This window comes from Rhinopithecus bieti, unplaced genomic scaffold (assembly GCF_001698545.2).
Source record: "Rhinopithecus bieti isolate Rb0 unplaced genomic scaffold, ASM169854v2 scaffold_5132, whole genome shotgun sequence".
Classification (NCBI taxonomy): Eukaryota; Metazoa; Chordata; class Mammalia; order Primates; family Cercopithecidae; genus Rhinopithecus; species Rhinopithecus bieti.
This window is the reverse complement of record NW_016804791.1, coordinates 539,234-550,502: the sequence shown is the minus strand read 5'-3', so window position 1 is coordinate 550,502 and position 11,269 is coordinate 539,234.

Sequence of the window (11,269 nt, the reverse complement as noted above, 5' to 3'; positions counted from 1 at the left end):
CCGAGGCCCTGAGGCCCAGAGAAGACAGATACTGCACGCCTGGTCTCCCAGCGAGTTATTGACATAGCGAGTATTTGAACTCACATAGCAGAGATTCTCCAAAAACAGACAGGAGGTTCTTGTCAGTTGTTCCATGGATGGCCATATAATTGGGCCACCAAGACTTGCTCAAGAAGATTTTAAAAAGGATTTCCATGGAGAGATCTCTCATTCTTGATGAAAGGTGATGTCGAGTTTTTTAAAATTTTGTTGGGCTTCTGGTTTTTGTTCATTTCTCTAAGGAGAGTGTATGGAGAACGAGAGCTTTGTCCTATGTTCCTGGACACGGAAAATAACTTGAAGCAGTGCCAAGCCTGCACGGCTGTAGCTGAGTGGCTGCAGCTGGGGTTCGTTTGTTAGATTTGCCTGATCAGTCGCAGAGCAAGTACCTAAAGAAAGGACGTGTACATTATGATGAGGATGGAGGAAGGGCCTACCTGAGAGTGCACATCCCGATGGAAGGAACTTGGGGAATGGGGATCAGGGATATTCCTGACACTGGGTGACAGGATGGTGCCAGAAACCTTTTGGAGTTACAGTGTTGGCTTAGAGCTGGTCCAGAAGGAAACAGATTACAAAGTTTCAGTCCTTGAAAGAAACTTCAAGAACATATAGGCTACCTCTCTTGTTTTCCAGATGAAGAAACAGAGAGGTCAAGTGACTTGTCCACAGCTGCAGAGGTCATTAGAGATACAGCTGAGTCTTGGGTGCTGATTTTCCAACTCCCTATCATGAGCTATTTCTATTATATGGTATTCTAGACCAGAGATCAGCAGACTCTTTCTGTAAAGGGCCAAATAGTGAATATTTTAGACTAGGTGAGCCATACAGCTTCTGCGGCCACTATTCGACTTTGCTGTTTTAGCCCCAAAGAAGCCATTGACAGCATGTAGTCAAATGTGCATGGCTATCTTCTAATAAAACTTTATTTTAAAAAGTAGGTGGCAGCCCCAATTTAGCCCACAGGCCATAGTTTAATGACTTTTGCTCTAGATATTTCTCTTCCTCAAACATACTCTCTATGGTAAGGAAATGGTTACAGTTTAGAGGTGGTTTGAAGGATAGCACTTTGTCTTCCAAAATTTAGGGCATTAGAGCACTCAAGCAAGATTTGGTGCTACATCCTTAAAAGAGAGAAAAGAAGTCAGGTGCCAATTTTGTGAACATGAACAAAAAGATTGTTCGTGGACTAGTGCAGTGGTTCATGCCTGTAATCCCAGCACTTTGGGAGGCCAAGGCAGGTGGATCACTTGAGGCCAGGAGTTCAACACCAGCCTGGCCAACATGGCAAAACCCGGTCTCTATTAAAAATACAAAAATTAGCCAGGTGTGGTGGTGCACGCCTGTAATTCCAGCTGCTTGGGAGATGAGACAGGAGAATTGCTTGAACCCGGGAGGTGGGGGTTGAGTGAGCAGAGATCATGCCACTGCACTCCGGCCTAGGTGACAGACTGAGACTCTGTCTCAAAAAAAAAAAAAGAAAGAATGAAAGAGAGAGAGAGATTATTTGAGGAAAGAAACAGTAAAGAGAGATAACCCTCACCCTCACACTCAATGCCTTACAGCTCATGAAGAATTACAAATGAGGTGTGATGTCCAATGATGAGGCAGAGGTAATGCATGTCAGCTTTCCAGTGACCTTCAGCAAACCTCTCCTTAATTTTAGAAGGGTTCAGATTACAGTTGATTAAATAACTAAAATGGATAAATAGTTATTCCCCGGAACCACCCTTCTCGTCCCCTCGCTGGCAAACAGGTTTATAAAAACTCAGTCCACAGTTTGAAGGTGTCTGACCATGTTACAACCCAGCCCAAGGACAAGTGGAAGAAGGAGCATTCAGAGAGATGTGGTGATAACGCAAGAAGCCTTGTACTCAACACAGCAGTGTGTTCAGTAGAGGGAAAATAGCCCTAAGACCCTGCAATGATGGACTTCTATGAGTTTCCGAGTTTGGAATCTCAGGATTCTTGGTGGGCTAAACCTTCAAAACCGTGTTAATTTTCTCTAATGGCATCATTTTGTCTTTAGAATTCACAGCTTCCTGATAGGTGATATCCTCTCTTCTTCATAAGAAAAATGATCTTCCAAACTCTTAAGACTCAAGATTTCCTAATAAAAATACTCCAAAGGGGCTCCTAGTCTCATGGTGTTTGGCTCACTTGAAAATATCTAGCATGTAAAGAGTAATAAACTGTATCGCCCCTTCCAATTCTGAAACTAAAATCTACACAATTCCAGCCTCTGCCAACTTCCTGTTTTCCCATCGTGGAGGTGATTAAGAATTCCTCGAGCCTGGAAGACACACAGCTCCCCTCAAATCTTCCCGCCCTCGTCCCTCCATCCGGGAGCAGGGAGGTGAGCAGTGGCCACAGCTGTAGTCTTTGGGTGTTTTGAAGCTGATTATCAGATTCCTTAGATGTACCTTTTAATGGGACACAAGTCTAGCTTTACAGATAAGCTCAACACAAACCATTTGAATGACTCCTTCAGAGCTTAGGGGAAAGGGTGCTGATGGTAACTATTGTTGAGAGCATCTATCTGAGAAGCATCATGCTAGTGATATTGGCTATAACTTAAAGTTTTTGACTGTCTTTACCTAAGTCAGTTATTTCTTCAGGGGTTGCAAAATGGTTACTTTCTTTTTTTGAGACGGAGTCTCCCTCCGTTGCCCAAGCTGGAGTGCAGTGGTGGGATCTTAGCTCACTGCAACCTCTGCCTCCTGGGTTCAAGTGATTCTCATGCCTCATGATTAGCTGAGATTACAAGCGGCCACCACCAGGCCTGGATAATTTTTGTATTCTTGGTAGAGACAAGGTTTTGACCATGTTGGCCAGGTTGGTCTCAAACTCCTGACCTCATGATCCACCTGCCTCTGCCTTCCAAAGTGCTGGGATTGCAAGCGTGAGCCACTGTGCCTGGATAGTGCTTTAAGTTTTTAAGTCATCTCATGCCCAGAGGCAGTGTTCTTTCAGGCTTTCAGCCTATGAGTCTATGCTGCTCCTGCGAACCCCTCTGGCACTCACTTTATCTGTTCCCTATCTTCTCCCTTTTGGAATGTTTTTGACTACTCTGAGAGGCAATTAAAAATGGTGGTGGGCTGAGGCAGTAGCTCACACCTGTAATCCCAGCACTTTGGGAGGCCAAGGCAGGTGGATCACTTGAGGCCTGGAGTCCGAGACCAACCCGGCCAACATGGTGAAACACCATCTCTACTAAAAACACAAAAATAAGCCAGATGTGGTAGTGCGTGCCTGTAATCCGAGCTACTCGAGAGGCTGAGACAGGAGAATCACTTGAACCCAGGAGGCGGAAATTGCAGTGAGCCAAGATGGTGCCACTGCATTCCAGCTTGAGTGACAGAGCGTCTCATAAAAAAAAAAAAAAAAAAAAAAAAAGTTGCACATATTCCCATTAGGTTACTTCAACTTCATTTTGGATCCTATGAAGTGAATTTTGAAGGCAAGGAGCTGATTCTGCTTCATCTGAGTAGAAGGAATATGGAAACATTTCTGCCTTGCCCTTCATGTTTGATTGATACGTTTCACTTTGAAAGCTAATTATATCTGATGTGAAGGAAAGATGGAATTCAGAAATACAGATGCTCTTTTCATGAGTTTTCACCGTGAAAATTCGGGTCATCTGCTCAGTTTTCTCATGCCTCAGTTTACTCATCTCCTGGCTAAGGTAATATTCCTGGTTTTCAGAGAAGAGGAGAGGACCAGGAATAGGAAATCCTGCCATTTGCAACATGAATGAACCTGAAGGATATTATACTCAGTGAAATAATCAGGTACAGAAAGAAAATACTTCATGATCTCTCTTCTATGCAGAATCTAAAAGAGTCGAACTCTTAGAAACAGAGAGTAGGAGTGTGGCTATCAAGGAACTGAGTCATTATAATCCGTGGTCTCATAGAGTCTTGGTCCTGTAAGATTGCTTTATCTGACCCTTCACTCATTTTGGGAAAGCTCTTCAGAGTGTCCCTGACTGGTGACTCAGCTCCCAAGTGACTCTTCCAGGGACCAGAGACGTCCAGATGCAAAGCAACCATTTCGTGTCTGAATAGGTCTAATTGTAAGAATGTTATTCCTCGTACTCCAACACCTTCCTGAGGTATCTTCCTATTGGTTTAAGTTCTGCCTTTTGAAGCAAAGTGAAAGCAGATGGAATCTTTCCCACATTTCGTCTCTTCAGGTTTGACTTCTCTTTCATAGGTATAGTTGTAACTTGCTTGTGGTGCACTGTAGAAGAGCATTTTGACAAAATCAATGTATCATTACATTTGTCATGTTCAGTCCTGTTCTTAGTGAACTCGCAATTAAACAAAGACACGTTCTGGTGATGTGGGAGGCCTATTGGCTATGCTTGTTCAAGACACAAGGCTTCTGAGACACAAGGAATTCCATTTCTGTACCACACATCCCTAAGCCCTGACTGGATGATAACCGTTCTGTCATCTGCAGTGTTCACACAACTAATGAGATGGCTGCACTGTAAGGATCTGACCAGGAAGAAAAGGATCTACGAGTTTTCAGAAAACTTTCAGATGAGACATCTTGAATACGTTTGTAAATGGTAGTATTTAGTCAGGAAACTACAGCACCAGCTAGGAGAGGTTTTTACCTAAGACCCTGACTTCAGGGCTGGAAGAAGTATCATTCATTTATTTGTTCAACAAATATTTGTTGAGTATCTACTATGTGCCATGAAATGCTCTAGATGTTTGTTCTGTATCAGAGAGTAAACGGACAAAAATTCCTGTTCTTATAAATCTTACATTCTGGCGAGGGGACTTTAAAAATATGCATTACAACATTATAATAAGTAAGTAAATTACATTGTAGGTTAAAAGGTGGCAAGTTATTTAAAGAGAAAAAAAAAAACAGACCAAAGTTAGGAGCAGGAATACGGGAAGGTAAGTTAGGAGCAGGAATATGGGAAGGTAAGTTAGGAGCAGGAATACGGGAAGGTAGCGGTGACTGTGGTGATTGTGAACAGGGTGTTAGGAGGGGTCTCTGGGAGAAAGTAACAGCTGGACCAAGAAACTTACTAGGAATGACCAGGAAGGTAGCAAGAAGCTAAGAGAAAGTAAAATATAAAACTGTTGTCTTGAGTATTTTAGAAGTCATAGTAGAAATGATGGAGGGTTGCCTTTAAAATGCTACCTGTGATTTGGTCTTTGTAAACCAAGCTCTGTGAAAGGAGATCTTGTCATGGTGTGGTTATTCATGCTGAGATTTCTGCTGGACTGAGTGTGGGTGATGCGCAGAGGGTAGAGTGACGCACAGAAGGTAGAGCGATGCGCAGAGGGTGGAGAGTGATGTAAAGCCAAGATGTGATTTGTGCAACTCTGGATGATCTGAGGGGCAAACCTGCAGGGTCGGAGTCACAGTCTAAAGGGACTGCCCAAGGCAGGAAGGATGGGGCTGATCCAAGAGGGCACCTCCACAGCACAGAAGGGGACAAAGAACCCCACCAGTGTAATCAAAGATAAGAAAAAGGCAGAAAAAAGAATTCTTAGTCCTGCCTATTTTAACTGAAGGAATAGTTAAAATATACCTCACAGGCTGTATCTCTCTGCACTGGTCTGAAAGCAGATGAAAGCAGGGAGATAAATCAGGGAGACACTCCCCCCACACATATACACACTCTCCCCAAATTGAGCTGAGGAGGAGGTATTTGCATATTCTCTCAGTTTCTATCACGGTTAGAAATGTTGGAAAGGGTCTACCTAGGGCCTAACTCCTAAGGAAACTTACTGCTGAACCAATAGAACGTAGTTTCAAAAGCATGCCTTGGGTCTCGAAAGGGAAAGGATAGGGCCTTTGTCAGGACAGACTGTCATCTCAAGGGTTAAAGGTCTATTGAAAAGGAGATCAGGAATTGGGAGCACATAAAGGGGACGGTCTTATTCTTTGAGTCTTTGGAATCATCCTTGCAACAGACCACTACTGTGGACTGTGGACTGTGGACTGTGGCCTGTGGACTGCCCTGATGCTCCCTCCACCACAGGACAGCTTCCTTGGGCACCTAAATGAGTTTTGTGCGCTCTATTGTGAGGGAAATACAGAGATACCAGATAGCCGGGGAGAGGGGGGTGGAGGGGGGGAACTTAGGTCACAGGAATGCAGGGTCTAATGAATGGGATCCTCTCCCAACACACAATGCTTCTTCAGGACTTGGGACCGCTGATTGCAGCCGTTAGGCAACAAGGTATTGAGGGACCTATGAAATTATTTGAGAATTGAAACGTTTATTGGCCCCAAAAGAAAACTATACAATTGAAATTAATAAATATTTTATTTGCAGAAATGGCATTATGGCGATCTTAATTGCTAAATTTAGTATTAATAAAAATGACACCGCACTTGAAAACAATGTATAGATTTTTCTCTCTTGCAGGCAAGAATTCCTAAGTAGGCACAAGAACTGCCAGGAAACCACTGCCAATCATGATTTAAATTATTCATAGCCAAAAAATTTCGAAAGCAAAATTATAATTTTAAAATTTATTTTTATAGCAAAAGAAGTACCCTCTATATTTAATGCGGGATGTAAGTAGATTTTAATACGTGTGATATCGAGTGAGATTGGGACCTCCAAAAGTGACAGGGGCTAGGACTGAGAAGGTGTGAACATAGTTCTAACCTAAGGTCATATGTTGGATGTCAGGGGAACAGGCATCTCTTTAATTCGTACAGTTGGAAAGCTGAAGGTATATAAAGATAAAATAGCAGCTCTATTACAGGCATTAAAGAAAAGGTCTCCAGTTCATGCGCCAGGGTTGTGGGTTAGGTAAGCTGCTTTGCTCCAGCTTCCTGGGGGCCAGCTCTGCCCAGCCTCCCACCCTCACCCCTACCTCCCTCCTCTTTCTATAACGTGGCCTCATTCATTTACTTCAGTAGCTCCTTTCTGGAACAAATTCTCACATCGCAGTCCTTTCCAGAATGCTACAGTAAGAGAGTTCTCAAAGGCTTTGATTGATGGGGTTTGAAACACTCTTTCTTTTTGGAAATATTTATATTTGATCCCTTTTGGACAGACTGCACATAACTAGAGCTTATCACATTGCTGAAAATGATAGGCAGAGTCTGAGAGACAGGAACCCTGAGTCGGCCGAGCCCTGGGAGAGCAAAGATTAATATCCATTTGTGCTTTGCTGTCCTCAACCATGATAACTGTAAATAACGTTTGGAAAAGATCGGGGTGCATCATGATCTATGACATGGTGGCGACGATTCTGGTTGTTATGTCTTCCACAGTGATTTATCATTCTCTGCAGTGACACAAATCATGGTCCTTGCCTGCCACTCTGGAATGTATGATCTGCTGACTGGAACAAAGATGAATTTGTGTTTATATCATAACGTTTTTAACCTGAGCTAGACCTGACCTTCTGCTCCAATTTGGGAATGTACTAAAATATATTTTGTAAACCTCTGGTTTTGCTGGCCAGTGTTATAATAGAAAACGCTTCTCCTCCTTTCGGAGGGACTAATGCGAGGTGGTGGAGATAATAAGAAGGTCAAATTGTGGATAAAACATTGTCTCAATTGCTCTTACCTGTAAGAGATCAGTATAATCTTGCCTTGTTCCAGCAATCGGCATCCTCAGAGCTATTAAGCCGAAGAAGGCCCTGGTAGTTTGTTTTTTCAAGACCTGAAAACCAAGAAGGGTCTACTCATCTCTCTCTGTGTCTTTATTTGAAGTGTGTGTGGGCTCTTGGGGACAAGTGTTTGTGTCTGTGTGCGTTACACTGGTTCCATGAGGGGCAGGCAATTGAACCCAGGCCTTTCAGGCTGCCCTTTAAGGCAATACTTTTCTCTGAAACAGGGTCCAGGGACTTAAGATCTTTGGGAAGTTCTACATGAAAATGCTATATAGTTTTTTCAAACACATTTCTTTCTGTGAAGTGTGGGAGTTGTATGAAATACAGAAAATAAAAATAAAAAATTTTAAATCTCATCATTCCTTTCTGAAATGATCTTTGTATACTATTCAAATTGATTGTCTTTTTTTTTTTTTTTTTTTAATTCATATGAGGAACCCAAGGATCTGGGGTTAAGAAATAATATTTGTATTGCAACTGTTCACATTTAAATGGGTGACTTACAAAGCAAACGCATTTTAGACCACAAACTTATTTTTAAGGTATTTGTGCTAGATTCTCAGTTTTGAGACAGAATATGCAATAATGCACCAACCTGGCAAAGCAGTGAAGAGGGGGACGTTTTTCCAGGTGTCCCACCTTGATCACAGCATTGTCCCCTCAACTCCTCATCGGTCACAGGCTCTAGGCTTGACTTGTGCAAAGCCCTCACAGTCTCCTTGGTCACTCACAGATTGCCTCCTGTTTTCAAATGCCTATCAGTGAGCTAAGATGACAAATTTGCCTGTGATCATGTGCTGAAGTGATATGGATTTTAGGTGAAGCCTCCTGGAATCGACTCTCGTGGCACCGCCGAAGCCTGCGGTGACTTCGAGAGTGGAATCTCAGGTGAGTGTGGATCCAGGGAAAAGCAGAAGCATGCTGGTATCAGTCAGACCCCTCATCTCATCTGACAACGAAGAGGCAATCACTTATGCCACCTTATTTTTCCAATTTTTAGGTGGAGAATCCTGAGTCACTGTCAAAACAATGGAAATTTCACAAGTATCAGAGTGACAGGAATTTGCTTATTTCAAACCCAGAGGAAGAGAAATGACAATGAATTTTCAATACATACCAGTACTCTGCACAGTACTTTGTCACATATAGTGGGTTATTAATACCGCCCTGGAGCCTTGGCACGCACTGCTCTTCACTACATTCTACTTTTTCATAAACATCTTATCTCATCCAACCTCACAGAACTCCTAATACTTTGCAGAACCATGAAATTCAACACTCCACCTTCACTGGATAGTTCTTCTTTTTCAAAGCCCAATCTTCCTTAAACTCACTTTCTATTACAACAACATTAATTGCTATTTTATGCACATACACAGACTGACTTCTTCACAACTTTACTTCCTGGTAACTTACAAGTGCACTGGTTGACAGCATCCTCAATTAGCAGAGTCATTTCCATATCCTGGACATATACATTGATCAGAAAAGATGACAATTTATTTTTAGACAGACGCAGCCTGCATAATTTAAATATATTTCCCATTTGGCAAAAATGGTGTTGTAGCTAATGTATGTACAATATTTCCAAAAACATTGGTACTTTCCCATAAATATCTTCCATATTTTTTTTCAGTGAGTAATAAAAAAGGTTGAGGTGGGATGTGTTTTATCCCACCACATTATATCATTCCTATTTTTCCTCTTTGTTGGATGGCAATCAGGGGCCCTGATGCCAAGCTTTGGAAGCAACAGCATCTGGTTCCTTGGCAGATCCTGCAGGCAGACTTGTTGCCAGCCTCTAAGCTGTGGCTGGGTCTGTTGCATGGTTTGGCTGCAGATGGACTCTCTGGGTTGCCTCGTGCTTCTGGAAGCCAGTCCTGGCTTTCCTTTGATTCTGAGGACTTTACTCATTTTTATTCATTTGTGAAGAAGGGCCCATCCAAATGCTTTATGAAACCAACACTGGAGAACATTAATGGATCAAATTTTGCCTTTGAAAAGGCAGAGGTCAGTGTGTTTGGGGGCGGGAGGCGCAGCATTCTGAAGATACCAGTCCACATGTGGATGCTTCCTCCCATGAACTTCTATTCTAAGGAGCTTGGAAGGTGGCCAGTTACGTGTTACCACTTCTCCTTTCCCCAGGATGAGGCTGTGTGGTTACCTGGAAAGACAAAAACACTGGAGAGCTCAGGCTTCCTCAGATCAATAAAACCTCCTATTTCTTTTGTCTTTTAAGTGAATCAGACCCTGAGGAAATGAACATGCACAAGGAAATTCCGGTTGCCCTCTCCCCTGTACCCTTTCACTGTCCATGTGAGTATGAGATTACAGCATGGCTAGAGAGAAGGTTGGACATAAAGTCTTAATTTACTCTGAACCGAGCATACACATTAAAGCCAGATCACTCCCATTAATGTTCCCTGAGACTCTGGCCTCTTGGGAAGGGCTTTCCAGTTTTCTTAGAATTACGACACTCTATCACCGTTGATTTTGTTTATCACTTTGATCAACTCTAAAATTCTATGCCACTCACACGCACACACACACACACACACACCCCTATACCTTAAAGAAAATATAATTTATTGTGTTCTAAAGATTATTATGTATTTCGTGGTATTTCTTGAGTGCATTCACCCTCTTCCTGATTCTTTTATTAACAGCTATTTATTGAATACCTATTTTTTGTTAAACACAAAATCCTGCTCTCATGGGGTTTACTTTCCACTAGGGGATACTGGGAAATAAAACAATTATCAAGTCAGTTAACAAGATAATTTTAGATAGTGATAGTGCTGTTAGAAAACTGAAACAGTGATTTGATAAAGATGTTTGTGGGGTAAGAAGAGAGCTATTTAAGACTGGTAATATTTCTGGGTATGTATACAAAGGAGATAAAATCACTGTTTTGAAGAGATATTTGCACTGTTATTTTCATTGCAGCATTATTCACAATAGCCAAAATATAGACCCAACCTAATTGTCAATGGATGAATAGAGGAAGAAATGCGATGTGTGTCTATGTCCATATCCTGGACATATACATCGACCAGAAAAGATAACAATTTATTTTTAGGCAGACACAGACTCCATAATTTAAATATATTTCGCATTTGGCAAAAATGGTGTTGTAGCTCATGTGTGTTATGTGTGTGTGTGTATGTGTGTGTGTGTATATATATATACACACACACACTCATACACATTCACATATATACATATATGTATATGTGTGTGTGTATATATATACATACACACACATACACATGCACAATGAAATATTATTCAGCCTTGAAAAAGATGTAAATCCTGCCATTTGCAACAACATGAATGAACTTGGAGATCATTATACTAGGTGAAATAAGCCAGACACAGAAAGATAAATACTGCACAATCTCTCCTCTATGTAGAATCTAAAAGAGTCTTACTCAGAGAAACTGAGTAGGAGGGTGATTATCAATCATTGGGGAGTGGGGAAAATAGGGAGACGTTTGTCAAAGGGTACAAACTTGTAGTTATAAACTGAATAAGTCCTGGAGACCTAATGTATACTATGGCGACTACAGGTAATAATAATATATTGCATTGCATACTTTGTTTTTTTTCTTTTTTTTTTT